Source organism: Heterocephalus glaber, unplaced genomic scaffold (assembly GCF_053883595.1).
Source record: "Heterocephalus glaber isolate CG9 unplaced genomic scaffold, H.glaber_assembly_v1.0 deba00001442, whole genome shotgun sequence".
Classification (NCBI taxonomy): domain Eukaryota; kingdom Metazoa; phylum Chordata; class Mammalia; order Rodentia; family Bathyergidae; genus Heterocephalus; species Heterocephalus glaber.
The window spans coordinates 18,146,844-18,162,772 of NW_028258296.1; positions in this window are offsets into that span (position 1 = coordinate 18,146,844).

Consider the following 15,929-nt stretch of genomic DNA (forward strand, 5'->3'; position numbering starts at 1 on the left):
TGCTATTACTCATTCTTGCTCTTTTTCACCTCCTGAAAAGTCATCCACTGGGCCTGTCACTAGGATCCCAAATCCCCTTCCTTTTGCATTGCTTGCTACCATGTGATAGTATCCAGGAACTTAATCCTCTGCTTTCCTTGGTTTATGCCTTACTGCAACAGAAACTGGAAGTTTGCCTTTCCATGAGTTCTTTTCTCAATTCAAACTATCATTGACTCCACATCTAAAGTAGACCATCCACAATCTTGCAAATGCAATTTTTAAAAGGGCTGAAAATAATTTCTTTGATTATATATGCATTTGAACTTTTCCTTATTCATTTTTATTTTTTAAACAGCTATTAATATAAAAGTCAAGCGAACTGCATTATAAATATACTTCTTATACTTTTATATATTCTGTACATTTTAAAAGTTGTTCATGACCTTTATATGTGCAAATATGAACTCCGAGTTATATTTCTTGACATTATTTTTTCAGCTTGATTTTGAAAGTTTAATTCGGTTTGCTTTTGGAAAGTGAAAATTTTCGAGTTGTGATATAGTTATAGGGACACATTTCTCCCTGGCTTTCACACAAGAAAATCAAAAATTTATTCACAGACATTACCTGTTATTTCTTCTTGGCCAGCATTTTATATTTAATTATGCCTCCCCCGTGAACTTATTTTCATAAATGGTTTGCATTCATAATTTGAATGGAACTTTATCTAAAATAACCAATTATTCCTGCTCTATTTATTGAATAAACTCTCCCACTACCCATAGATTTTTGTATGCTTTCCCTGTTATCCATATTGTTAATGGGCTACTTGATAGTCCCCTACAAACTAACTGCATGTAGAAGGAAATGACATAGCGACTTTGAGATGCACAAAAACGAGGGCACACATGCCTAAGCACTGGAAAATTTGAAGTTCACAGTAAGATACTGGCCTGTCCCAAATATTGCACATAGCGTTCTGTGTGTGTGTGTGTGTGTGTGTGTGTGTGTGTGTGTTTTAATTCACATCATCTCAAATGTATAAATAATCCAATAAAACTCTGCCACCCCACTTAATAATGTCACATTAAGAAAGAAGTTGGTGGGAGGGGATTTATCTCACTGGTTCTGCCGCCTGCCTCACAAGCACAAGGTCCCGAGTTCGATCCCTGGTTCCAAAAATAAAAAAAGGAAGAAGTTGGTGGATAATCAAGAAATGGGAATTATGTTGAAAAAAATATCAGTTACAAAATAAGTTTTTAGTCCACACACGTTGGGAAAGTGTGTTATCAAAACTATAATTGTCTTGCATCCCACAAAGTCAGGAAAGATATTTGTGATACATTTACTTGACAAGGACTTGTATGTAAAAATCAATGACCTAAGAGTAGATCACTTAATAGAAAAATGAGGAAAGATTCGAATGTACATTTCAACAAAGATGTATAAATGGCAAATGAGGATATAACTAGGTGCTCAATCTCACTGGTCATTAGAAAAATGCATATTTAAACATCAGCAAGGTACTGCTACCCCTTATCAGAATGGCTAAAAAATAAGTTGACTAGCAAGTATATATTTTGGTGAGGATACTAAGAAACTGCAAATCTCACACCTTCCAGGAAGTATAAATTAGTGTAAACCCTTGGAAGCTTGTGGAAAAATCTACTGTATTACTGTCATGGGTTATTTCTAGGTGTCCCTCAAAGCCTTAGGAGCTCATAGGGGAGGATTTGAAAGGTGATTGGATTATGATGGAATAATAGCTGACCTGCTGTTAGGAGTGAGGCCTGGTCAGAAGAGGTGAATCGGTGGGGGACAAGACCCAGACGAATATTTCACCCTTCTCAGCTCCTCCCCACTTCACTGTTCACCATGCTGTTCAACAGCTCTCCTCTGCCTGCCCCTCTGCCATGCCACTGGCCAGAGAGCCAGCTAAATATGGATTGCAATGTGAGCCAACATAAGCACCTCCTCCTTGAAGTTGTGGGTGTCATGTATTGTATCCCAGCAAGGAGAAGGTTACTAAGTCAATGTTAAAAGTTAAGACTCTTAGGTAAACACTCATAAAAAATGCATTTTCATGACCAACAAAAGATATGTACTAGAATATTCATAGCTCTTCATCCTGGCCTTGGAGTAAAAACAGTGCAAATATCAGCAGTAGAATGATAAATATACCACAAAATATTCAGAGAACATGGTACTTGATAGAAGAGTTTCTAAAAATCAGCATTAGAATCATCTGGATGGGAGGAAGGTGCAATCCCTTTTGTCCCCATCAAAAGTCATGAATGATACTGCCACAAGATAGCTGAAAAGCATATTTATTTAATCGTAGTTTTACATAATATGAGAACCTTCAGGAATAAAGTTCCAAAGACTGAGAAAAAACTCTACTTTTATGCTTAGATTCAAAGACACATAAGCAGCAGGTAGAAATATGAATGGAACCAAGGTATGATGTAATGAGAATGGATCACAAAGGGGATCCCCTGGCACTACATGCCCAGGTTCTTCTTGGTCTCTGTCACACTCCTTCCTTTCAGGTGTGGGCAGGAACCCTCTGGAAGGAAGGTCTTATGATGTAATATAGGCAAGAAATATCAGAAAATTTCTTGTTTTTGTTTTTGTGGGGTTTTTTGGTACCGGGGATTGAACTCAGGTCCCTCCACTTATGAGGTAGGCGGCTGAACTACTGAGCTAAATCCCTGGCCCAGAAAACTTCTTCATGGAAAGCTCTTACACAGAAAGGCAGAGAAATTTACAGTTAATCCTTCTAGTTTCCCATGATCTGCCTTGAGGAAGAGACTTCTTAGGCGTCTCTTAGGAGAAAGTAAGAAGAGGAATAGGAGGTCAGAGACCTGCTGAGGCCCTGCTGATGATCTTTGGTTTAAAGCACTCTGGATGCCAAAGGACCATACTTTTGAGGTACTGCTTTCTGAGCCCCAACATGTTCAAACACAGATTGCTATGCCTCATGCTCTGAGATTCCAGTACCTCATGTCAAGATAGGGTGCTCAAGAATTTGCGCAGAAATTTGTGGTTCTAACAAGTTCCTATGATGCTGATAAATGACAGTCGGTGACTATATTGAGACATATTAGACATAGTCATTAAAGCAGCCAATCTATAGCTGCTATGAAATCATGTAAGATTCCTACAAAGTTGATGTTGAACAGAGCCAGACATTGATGTAAATGTAAAAAAAAAAGCCCCACGTGATGTTGCAGTCACAGCAATGATTGTACATGTGAAAGACTAGTCATGATAGGAGGCCAAAGGAGTCCTTCAACAGTGCTGGATCTGGTACTTTTTGTAACCTAACTTCATTTTATACACACACAATTAATATTTCTAACTTATATTTATATATGCACTGCATAAATGTAGACAGGTTAATAAAAAAATTAAAGGTGAAATATAAGAATTCCAAATGCTATACACAAATCTCCCAGATTAAATCAAAAGACAGTGATATTGATGGATTATGGTTCAAAATGTATTTTCAGGTAATGAAAGGTCAGATTTTAAACTTCAACCAAGGATTTCCAACTATTAATGAGAACGTAGTAAGAGCCGCAGTGGCAGCTGCCTGTCTCAGTGCCAGGTGACAGGGGACCTACAGGGACCGGGGATACAATGCTGATTGTGGCCTGCGGTCCTCAGTGTACATCCACCAGCTTACCAAGCTGCTGCACTGTGAGGACGAGCCAGGTGGCAGCCTCCTACAGCAGGTTCACTTGAAGGAAAGCAAGAAGGAAGCAAGAAAATTATTCCAAGAACGAAGAACAACAAAAATGCCTTGCAGCTGAGGAAGGATGACAGAAAGGCCTTTCCCAGGGAGTAAGCAAACTCAAGGCTCTGCTTGATCTTAAAGAGAGGAGTGAGGGGACCCTGATGCCTTTTCCTTAGTGAGTAAGCCTTAGCATTGCTCCAAACCAGACTCTGAAGATGGTAAAAAGGCACACAGGACTTTATTGCCCTTCATACTGGCTGCTGCTATTGTTTTTCTCCCAGGGTCATTCCTCTTCAAAGCCAAGTTAACAAGACAAAAGTAGATCTTTTACAAGGTTAATGCTGCTTTCAGGAGAGGAAACAGAAAGCCTCCTGACTCCTCCAGTTCCCTCCAGCCCTTTCCCTTGGTGCTCAGTATTTTTCACTGGCCTGAAGGTGAAGCCGCCACCTCCTGAGCAGCAGCATGTTTTTCCCTCCTCTGCTGTCTCCTCTGGGTGCCTTTCATTTATTTCTTCAAAGATGGCCTTGTATCAGACCTCGGAGTTAAAATGGGTTTAACCTCTGAAAGGAAAGCTCGCCTAGATGTTTCAAATTTGAAAAATCACTGAGAGTCTTTAAATAAGCAGAAAATAGTCAGGGAAACCCCTCCAATACAGATGGTACTCTTTGCTCCTTTTTCCTCCTATTTATGTGTCAGGTGATGCTCATCAGTATTTTATGTAGGAACGTTAGCACTTTTTAATTACTAAAATAAAGGGGAAGTAGAGGGAAAGCACAAAAGAAATAATAATTTTAAATAATTATAATTATCAGTTTCATATGCTGATGCTTGGAAAGCCAAAGACCAGACCTGCTGACAACAGATTAAATTCAGAGAAAGAACTAGAGTTATGCAAAACTATAAATTGTTTAACAATAATCTTATTAGCATACTAATAATATGACCTTAGTTTTATACTGGATCCTATGAAGGGAGACAAGCTAAAGAAAAACAAATAAGTAAAAGACAAGCACTTTCTTAATGATTTTAACTGCCTAACAGCAAGCAATATAGTTGATAAAAGAACAAGAGGCCAAAGATTAAGAGAAACCAAAGAGAAAAATTGAGAGATGATCCATCTACATTGAAAAAGGCACACAGCTGAATTTTCTAGAAGTGACAATGCTCTGGACTATTTCAATTTTATTCTTTAAAGATGGAATTTTCTTAATTGTGAATTAATCTGTGAAGATTTACTTTTTTCTGCATTTCCAAGACATTTCTTGTCTACCTTTTCTTTACAAATATATTGTAAAACTTTTTGGAAGTAGGCTGTATTTTCTTTCATTTATTTATGATTGATGCTTTACCTCATGCCCCACCCCAAATTTTATGACTACAAAGATATGTGCAAAAAGCAAAAATGCTGACTAAGGAAAATGAATGAACAGGAAATTAAGAGAAAGATTGATTATATAGAATCAGGGATAATTTATCAACTGAAATCAATGACAACAAATGTTACAGATCTGGAGAAATTCGGTCTGTGCTTCCCAGGAACTTATTCAAAAAGGGAAATATGATGTGCCCTTCACATCCTATCTCTTTGTTCTTTTCAGAAATGGGATCTACCTACATTATTCTTTCTCAGCCTGCTTAAATTCTTCAATGACATCCCACCTTTACTTTCACTGTTTCTTCTCCAATCTCACAAATTCTTCAGATATCTTGTTATAAGACCCAAGGATACAACTGAACTCTTTTTGACAGCACATATTAAAGCTCCAATTTAACATTTTTACAAGATATGTACTGCATGTTTCTTGCCTATTAAAGTCTAAACTGTAACGAACTTAGAGACAGTATTTATTATTGTATGCACAGTACCTGCCATGAGTAACACATAGTAAAAACTTAGCCAAAGTTTATTAAAAGAATGAGAAAGGAAGAGGTAAAAAAAACCTGATGAAAATTCCCCTCACAAAAAAAGAGTGCGTGATATGGGAAACACTGCTTTTATCAACCTCATTACAACTAAATGCAGGATGAGATATTTACCCATTCTCACTGCCAAAATACCAAGCTACTAAGCCATAGGTTTTAATAGAAGTTTGATAGAAATACAAAATGATCCGAGGAAGAATTAGACCAAAAATTCAAATTTTCAACTAATCCATCGCACATATTTAATAAAACCAATTATCAAATAGAAGAAAGACTTGGAGTATAATTTTGTTAATCAAGGTACAGAAGAGCTATAACAAGCAGTCAAACAGGTAAGGTTGACATTTGCTTATGAAGTCCAAGGAACCCAATGAATTCATAAGCCCGATAAGAGTTGTGTTACGGGGTGGGTATGTGGATATGATTATAGTATATTATGTGCATGTATGAAAATGTCATAAGGAAGCCAATTATTTAGTAAAACTAATATGCTCTAAATAAAAAAAATCCCCCAAGAGCCACGTATTAAAAGCGTGGTCACCAGCCTGTGGTGCTAATGGGAGATAGTGAAACCTTGAAGACCTAGGGCCTAGTGGAAGGAAGTCAGTTCATAAGGTAGGGGTGTGCCTTTGAGGAGAGTACTGGGACACTGGCCTCTTCTTTTCTCCTCTACTTGCTTTCTGGCCATCATGAGGAGAACAAATCTGCACCTTTTCCTGTTGCTTCCTGCCACAACATTCTGCCTCACCATAGACCCAAAGGCAACAAGGCCAAAAGACCATGGACTGAATCCTCCAAAACTGTGAGCCAAAGCAAACCTTTCCTCCTTTAGGTTGCTTATCTCAGATATTTGGCCATAGCAATGGGAAGCTCACTAACACAAGTTAGAACTGCTGCTACAGTCACTGTTAGTGGTAGATAACTGAAACACATTCTTTGCATGACTGAAACTCTTCTCCCTTTCTCTCAATGCCTTCTTTTTTATCAGTTTTTACTTGGGGTAGCCTACAGATCTTCTTCCTGAGTGGATTTAAAATACTTCTTTGGCTGAGAAACGGGCCTTTCACATGTCTTTCTAAAAATATGTCAATTGAGATGCTTAAAAATTTATCTTCTGAAAATTAAAAGGCATGAACTTTCAGAAGTCTTTTAATAATGACCCAGATCTAAAATTGTTGGCAAGCAACAAAACTATGTAAAAAATAAATAGATGGGATAAGGCATTTATCTTAAGAGTTGATGTTGCAATGAAGATCAATAGTTGCCAAGGAAAACTTTCTTTCTACTGAAATGAGAATTCAGAGGGCATTTCACAAACCTTGGGTGTCAAGTAACCTAAAATCTTCAGGAATGCATTGGAAGAAAAACATTCTGGATTCTTTCAGCTTAGCTGTAAAGAAAGAAGGAAGAGAAGACATGTCACAGAATAAGGATCATTTTACTCATGCTAATGTAGCATGGTGTATTATTGAGGTATGTTATTGAGGTATATTTTTGTGCATAAGTCCTTTTCTGAATAAGAATATTCCTTTTTCCTGGATATTGGCAGATAGAGGAAGAAGTGTTATTGCTATATGGGGTGGAAAGTAAAATGAGTGATAGACACCACTGTCTTATGAGCTTAATTCTTCAGCAAGAAAGAGAACATGGAAGTATATATGCAACAAGAATGTCCTGAAAATAGCAGTGTGTTGACATTCAGATCCTCATATGACTTCTCTGCCAGGGGAGCAGTGAGAATATCAGTGAGCTTCCATCCTGAGTCCTCAAATCTGGCTGAATCCTCATCTACCATAGGTTACAATCATTACCAGATTTCAAGGAAAACACTCTAAACAAGTAATTTAGATGTCCACAGAGGGGATGGGCATGTCCAAATCTTTTGTGCAGCACACTACATGGTTTAGTAGAAGGGTGAAATGAAAAGGATTTTGCACAAATCCAGAGTTTGAAATCACACTGGAGTGTGCTCTGGCTAGTTCAGAGGCATCTAAACCCAGAAGTACTAATATGACTTTGTAGATTTATAACATCACCTGGGAGATTGTTAGTTCTCTAAACATGAAAACTGCAGTTTGCCAGTTTTGAAGTTGTCTAAGATCAGAATTTCTCTTGAAAACAGCACCAGTGAAAAGGCAAGGTCACAGATGAGTGAGCAGCTTCCTGGTCCACCTTGGCCTAAGCTTGGGTTGCTGAGCTGAAAGGTCACCATGGCTGAGTTAACAATGAGCAAGTGGGTGCCACTCAGGATGTCTTCCATGCAAACTGTCCGTGCAAGCTCCACCAGAGTGGCCAGGATGCAATGGAAATGTCTCCATTCTCCAGCAACATCGACATTCTTGGAATTTTAGACAATCCTGTGGAGGGAGCAGGAAATCCTAAAATAAATGATGCTTCTCCTTCTTCCCAGTACTGATGAGTAGGTGCTCAGAGCCAGATATTTTGAGGGCTCCAGGGCTACAGATACAAGGTGCACAAGAAGCCTCAGGGATTCGACCATCCTGGAAAAAGATAGTATGAATGTTTACTTAGTAGAGTAATTAGAACTAAAATTAGTCCAGTCCTTCCAACATCAGGAGTCAGAAGATGTATGGTGGCCAAATGGCTCCAAGTTATAGGAAACAAAGAAGAAATAAAGAAATCAAAGTGAAGTTTATCAGTAATTAATTAATGTACTAGTGTAAGATAGGAAAATACTTACTTTTGCTACAGTGTTTGTATTTTTAATTAATTGCTAAACTGAAGCTCCTAATTAGAATATATATTGATATTATGTTACTTTAATAAAGTATTATTCCTTGACTTGAAACTCTTAAATTATTTTGTTATTTTTTGAGAATAAATAGCCTCCCAAGTAGTCTCCTTGCTATAATTCTCTCCCCTGTCCTGTCCCCTCCCCTCACCCCATGTTGCTCAATTAAAAGTTAGAATGAGCTATGCAAATGGGAATTACAGCATAGTTCTCCTCTACCTACTAAAATCTTAATTTGCTCAAAATAAGAGTCTTGCTGTGGCCTAGAAAGTTCCACATGCTGAACCCTGCATATAGACCTGCTCTGATTTCATCTCTCATTAGTCTTTTCTTTGCTATTTAAGCCACACTGGCCAACTTGTTGTCTTTAAGCACTTCAATATCCTCTCACCCCAAGGCCTTTGCACTTGCTTACTTTTCTCTCTCGCTCTTCCCGTAGATATTTGCTTGGCTTGTACTCTCCATCTTACTTTGTTTTTGCTTAAATACCACATGAGTAAAGGCATCACTTTGCACCCTATGTAAACAGAAATCAAATTCCAACCCTCGTACTTCCATGTTTCTTTTATCTCTTTTACTGTTCTCCACAATTCTTACTCATAATTAACATGCTTAAAATGTGCCATATTTTTTTCTCACTCTCAAACTGACTGTTTCCTCCCACTGAGCCAGTACCCTAAATAGCTCCTTGTTCAGAGTGGGCCCATGTCTTTGCCCTCATGATACAGAGCACTGGAAACTAAGTGATTTATTAAAGAACAATATAGCTTGGAGGCTGAGAAAAGCCAAGATCATAGTGCCTGCAGGTAGGACCCAGCCTCTGTTTCCAAGATGGCACTTCCCTGTCGCATCTTCCAGAGAGGAGGAAAGTTGTGTCCTTTCATGGTAGAAGGTAAAGGGGATGGACAAGAGAGAGGGAGCTGTCACCCTTTTATAATGGCAACAATCACACCCATGAGGGTACAGCCTCCATGAGCCAATCATATCTGAATGATATGACACCTTAATCCTGTCAAAAAACTCTGAAATTTCAAATTTAGGTTTGGAAATTAGAGGCATTATAGCACCCTTTAATGGATATTTGCTAAAAACAGACATAAAATCCGTAATGGGATGTTAGGTATGCACACGTTGCTATCTAAAGCTCCTTTCTTACTTCACAGTTCTCATTTTCAGTTTTTTTCTGTATTCTTTTGAGTTACCTGGAACTTACTATGCCCCTTTTGACCTCAAGCTTTCTATCCATTCTTTTCTCTATGCTTGAATGCTTCCTCAGTTTCTTCTATCTTTTAGAGCTAAATCTGTATGCTAACCTGTCAGACATTCCTTTTCTGACCAGTTCCTTGTTTGTGTTCTACACAGAACTTAACCTGCTTGCTATACCCATTAGTGGAGTATCTCTGAACTTCTTCTTTAAATGCTTGCCTTTTGTAATAAACCCCGAATTCTGTGAGATTTTTGCCTTATTTGCCAATGTATGTCCAAAAAGGAGCAAGGGATTAACACATCATGACATGGACATGAAAAATAGTATTGAAATATAAATGAAGAAAATGTATTTTTAAAGAAAATAATGTATACTTAATAAGTGACAGTTGTATGTCTTCATATACTCTTGGTTAAAGTGGAGTTGGTTGTTCCTCTGTAACTGTGGCAATGCCCAGGTATCATCATTTCTGGCATTGCTGGAAACCAGATGCTCAAAAGAAAGTACATGCCTCCCACAAGATAAGACTAACTTTCTCAACAACAAATATTAGCTTCATATATTAAGGAATCATAAGAATTTTTTCAATTTGTATAGATTCTTCATCATACCTACAGAAACTAGGAATTACTGAAGTTAAAATGGAACAGAATATTGGTGTGGGCCTAATATCTAGGAACAATCCCCGGATGCTGGTGGCTAACTTTCAAGATTCCTCTTTGGGTGACATTACCTTGAATTTTTCTTTGTTCTTGGTCTTAAAGTATGAAAACAGGATTTGATGAGTAAATACAGCAAAAAAATCTTGTAAGAACTAAATTCACTTTAAACTTGTAGATGGACTAGAAAGAACAATTTTTAGTTTATAAATGGGGATTATTAGTTCTCGAGGCTAAAGTCCTTATATCCCTTGTTGAAGGCCACAATTCATCTGGTATGTATCTGGCAAGAGGAATTAAATCAGAGGACTGTTCTGTAACTCTAGGATCATAGCAGAGAGTGGCTAATGTCTTGAGGAAGGTTCATCAGACCTTAGGAGGCCTAGTGACTGGGACGTTCCTTACCTCTTCGCCTCTCCCTGTCTGCTGGATTGTGTAGGCAGTTGGATCCTATAAAGCTACCTTCCTACATGGCTGCTCCCTTTGCATGATTTATGTTGATTGTCGCTGTGTCAGTGTCACTAATTAAGTGACATTCTGGTACGTTCCTGTGGAACTAGAAAACATTTTGCTAAGTGTTCTTTTCAAGTCATTTAATCCTCACAGGGCAACCTTATTTCCCTTTTCTCTAAGCACTTAGGGAGTCCTCATGGCTCAATCCTAAGGGCTTGGGACTGTGTGGAAATAAATTATGCTTACCCCCTCCTAGGGTAATGGAAATGTATATAACTCACTAGATACCACAGGGATATTTCTAAAAGTTACTGTTCTATATTAACATTTTCTTACTCTAATGGGAAAAACTTCTCAGAAACCTCCCTATTCATTCTAAATAATATCTGGCAGAGAAGCTAGGTTATGGCCAGGAGGGCAGAGGTAGGGATGTGAGCCAAGAGCAAATGTAGAACCTCTGGACACATACAGTTTTTTTCCACAGAAAGGGGACTTTTCTCATTGTTCCCTTGACATGGGAAATGATGAGACTGTGAAGCATGAGGACATGTTTATGTGTGTGAGTGTGTGTGTGTGATCCCTTCTCTGCTGACACTAGAGTCACAGTACCACTGCCTTTTGACATTGTCAGACTGCCCATCTGGATGAAAATAACCCCTGACCCAAAATTATATTCCGTTGTAACTGACCTTCCTAATAGTAAATACTAAGACTCTTCCTGTCAGCAGAGAAGAGGGACTAGCTGCCCTGAGAGTAGATTTGGCCAAGAAAATAGCCTTCCTATGCCTCCCATAGTACCTCTAGGCTCTTTCTCTTCCACATAAATACTGTTATAAATGGGCTAAGCAACACCACACCATGCCTCTGTCTCTACCCTTGCACAGGGACTGTGGCAGACCAGGGCATTTTAAAGCCTTTATGTGGAGCCTCCTGAGTCCTACTGAATAGCTCTCTGCTGAAGTTGCCAATGGATAAAAGCTCTCTTTAGAAACGGCCCTTCCATGAAAAGTTTTGGAATTCTTAGGATGATAACCCTTCAGCCAAATCCCATTATGTTCCATTTCTCCCTTTGAACTACAGGGAACTACAAAGATAAAGCTTTTCTCGAGAGAAGTGGGGGTGGATTTACTTTGGAGGGAAGGGGAATGACTTGCTATTCTATCTTTGCACAGTTAAAAAAAGAAGTCTAGTTTTTTGTGTTTTTTTTTTTCCCAGAGGTTTCCATGAAATGAAAATAACTTCTGAGGGGAAAGTTCAGATATTGCTGTGATTGGGAACTTGGCTATGACAGCAGCCTCTCCATGATGCAGGTGTGAAAGGCCATGCTGTCATGCACCATAAAAACTTAGGCCACGCTCTGAGGGATAAGATCAGGCATTCGGCAATTAGAAGATGTTAGGTGCTGTCTCGCTGTGCCTCTCAAAGTAACCTTTAATAATTCTTCCCTTTGAGGCTATAGGCCTTTTACTTCCATTTTCTCCCTATTTACCATTTTATTCAATATTTCCTAGCATTCAGTCTTTAGAGATTTTAATGTCATTAACTGGGTAATTGTCACATTACTGCAAGGAAACTCACTACTGGTGTCATCAGTTGGCAGAAGGAGGGGACGGGGTCACAGAGAGGTTAAGTGAGGTGCCCGAATTCACTTAAGCCAGTAACTGGAGCAGGAGAAACATTCTTGTCATAGGATTCCTCATCTGTGGTGAACCCAAGGAATAGATGGCCCCCTTAACTTGGATTTTTACTTTGAGTGCTATTTTGTTGTTGTTGCTCACATTTGTTGTCCAGTTTTCCCTCTGTTTCCCAAGTAAGGAGGGATTTTACAGAGTCTTGTAGAATGACTCCGGAATCAAGCCTTTCCACATTCAGGGCAAATCACCTTTTACAAATTACTACTGAAGGTACAAGTGTAGCAGAAAAATAAAGGGCAAAGACATCTCATCAGTAGGAATCCTTTATACCAATTTTCATTGCCAAATAAACATGTTTACCCCAAACCACCATTACAAAGAAAGTGTGCAGAGAACTTGCATACACATACAAACATATACACACACATGTGTGTACACATGCCCACACAAACACACACACACATGCATGCATGTTTTGTTCATCCCAGGTCACTGCTGACTTGCTTCTAGTTATAATGACTTAATAGGATACCAGAGGCATTCTGAAATTAAGTTGAAAAAAAACTAAAGGTTTTTGTCCCCAACTCCAGTGATTTGTATTGTTTTCAATAAACATATGGACAAGAAAAAATACATCTTCCACATTACTTTTTTTCCTAGACACTTTTTCTTCCATTAGGAAAAATGACATTTGAATTCATAGGGATAGAAGTGGCTTGGCTAACAGGCTAAAGTTCCATAAGAAGAATAAATATTACTAGCCAAAGCAATCCTTTAAAGGAATAGGAGGTTAAGCTTCCCTGTGATACATTTATTTTCTGCACTTAAAACTATTTTAATTCATACATAAAAGATAGAAAAAGATTTTCAATAGTTTGAAGATAAAGAACTTCAGCAAATCAAAGAAGGTACCATCCTAAGAACCTGTTAACTTTCTAACTCTCCTGCTTTACTGGTTCTCAAAATAGCTCCTGTAAAGGTTTAAATAAAACAGATCAAAAATAAAATTTGGAATTCTACTTAAGTAGGATAAAAATATAAAATTGTTTCCATGAAAATAAGTTCATCTTTTATCCAAAACTAAATGACCAAAGCATGTGAACCTGGAAGACGAAGATAGATGAGATCTAAATTAACCCAAGCTTAAGTCTGAAAACTAAGGATAGCTAACAAGGAGGTGGAAGAGAAGGTAGGGAAATAGGGAGGGCACGTGCTTCAAAAGGAGGAAAGAGCATGTCTGAAGATCAAAAAAGAGAGGAAGAATTACACGGAGGATGGAAGACATTCATTGTAGCTGGAACACTGAGTGTAAACAGAAGGGGGGGACAGAGAAATATGAAGCAAGTTAGAAAAGGGATTCTGAGCCTTGACTCAGATGGTACTAACAACCGTGTCTTTGAGACAGAGCTCTCTTGGGTAAAAAAGAGAGAGTGATAGTGATTCTCTTTGCAGGAATTTGTGAAACTATATAGGAAATCCAAAATAATCTACAATCCATTCTTCATTTAATATTTAAACAATCTGAGCCACCATTTGCAGATATGAAATAATAGTGATTCCGAAAGCATCTTTCTCAGTCTTTTCAAAATGGGACACAACTTACCTTGAGATGTGTCAATGCATCGATATGTCAGAAGCCACTTTCACAAACACACATAGCTGACTTCTTAGACTGTCACTATTGTTTGGCTTTCTCCTACACAAATGTGGTTTTAGAATTATATTATGCCCACCCCCTGTCAAAGCTTTAATTCCAAAAGTATTAAGTCTCCAATATGAGTTATTCCTCAGTCTCTGCTTAGTGTTGGCTTTGTAGGCATTTGCTCACATAGGTTCAGCCTCCCCTTCTGCGTAGTGTTTTTGGACTGAAAACTAGCTTAAGTGTCACAATTGGGTAAGGATTATCACTTCTCCATCACAGTAGTTCTCATTAGTCTTCTCACCTATTCCCATATTTTTGTTATATAGTTATATTTTGATACACAGCAATGTATCTGTTGATTATTTGCTTGGAAACACCATGGCCTATGATCATTGCCAGTCTATACTGGAGTGGGTGTCATGGATGTGCACCCTGTGCATCAGAACAGGGCTCTGTCACCCTTCTCCGCTGCTGGTGGGAGTGTAGACTGGTGCAACCACTGTGGAAATCAGTATGGAGATACCTCAAAGAACTAGGACTGGAAGTCCCATTTGACCCAGCTCTTGCCCTGCAGGGTATCTTCCCCAAAGAATTAAAAGAATCATACCACAGTGATATATGTGCACTCATGTTCATAGCAGCACAGTTTGTGATAGCTAAAACTTGGAAACAGCCCAAATGCCCACCAGCTGGAGACTGGATAAAGAAAATGTGGTTGTTTTTATAAAATGGAGTACTACTCAGCCATAAAAAATGAGAAATTAGAGACATTTATAGCTAAGTGGATGCACATTGAGGCAATACTCTTAAGTGAAATAAATAGGACACACATGTATAAATACCAAATAATCTCTCTGGTGTGAGAAACTGAAAGTGTAAATAAGGACTAAAATGTATAATAGGTAATGTGAAATAGGAAGAAAAGGGTCAAAGGGGAAGGAAGTGGGAGGGCTAGGGGAAAGGAAAGAAGGGAATGGGATTAATATGAGAAAATGGAAAAATAGGAACAAAATTTTTGTATATAGGGAGGAATGGAGGGGTTGAGGGGAGGGCTGGGCAAGGGTGAAAAATAAGAACCAAGAGAGATTATGTAAAGGTGCAAATTTCCAGTGATGAATGTCATTATATTGTATACCTAAAATGTACCAATGATTAGAATGAATAATCGATAATGCAAAATAGGAAGAAAAGGTCCAAAGGGGTAGGGGTAGTGGGAGGGGCAGGGGAAAGGAAAGAAAGGAAAGGAAAAATGATGAGAAATAGAAAAAATGGAAATAAAGTCTTTGTAAGTAGGGAAGGGTGGAGGGGCTGAAGGGAGGGCTAGGAATGGGGAAAAAATAAGAACCAAGATGAATGATGTAAAGGTACAATTCCCAATGAGAAATGTAATTGTGTTGTATACCTACAATGTACCAATAAAAGAATTTAACAACAACAACAAAAGAACAGGGCTCTGTCCACAGGAGGGTGCTGTTTGGTGTATCTTTCTGCTGATGACATCTTAATGTTTTAATATTTTCAAACAAATTTCCTGCATTTTCATTTCCCACTGGGCCCTGCAAATTATGTAGCCTGTCCTAGCTCCTGTTTGTGTTTGTAGGCTGAGATTATAATCAGCCCTTTGTCTTATACCCATTATGCACTGATGGTTAAGTGCTGTTACCTAGTCTCTGCCTTTCCAGAATCCTATTATCTCAATCATCTTTATGGAGCCAACAGCAGCATCTCGGAGAGTCACATTCATGACATAAGAGCCACCATAAGAGGGCCATGTGGATGCCCCTTCCCTGGAGTATTTTGTACTACTTTACTGAAAGGAGTGTACTTTAGACTTCCCGGAGATGCTATTACCTGGTGGGTTCTCAGGTCTGACATTTAAAATCCATCCTTGCATGTTGCAGTACTCAGAACCTTCTAATTCCATCCACAATACTCCGC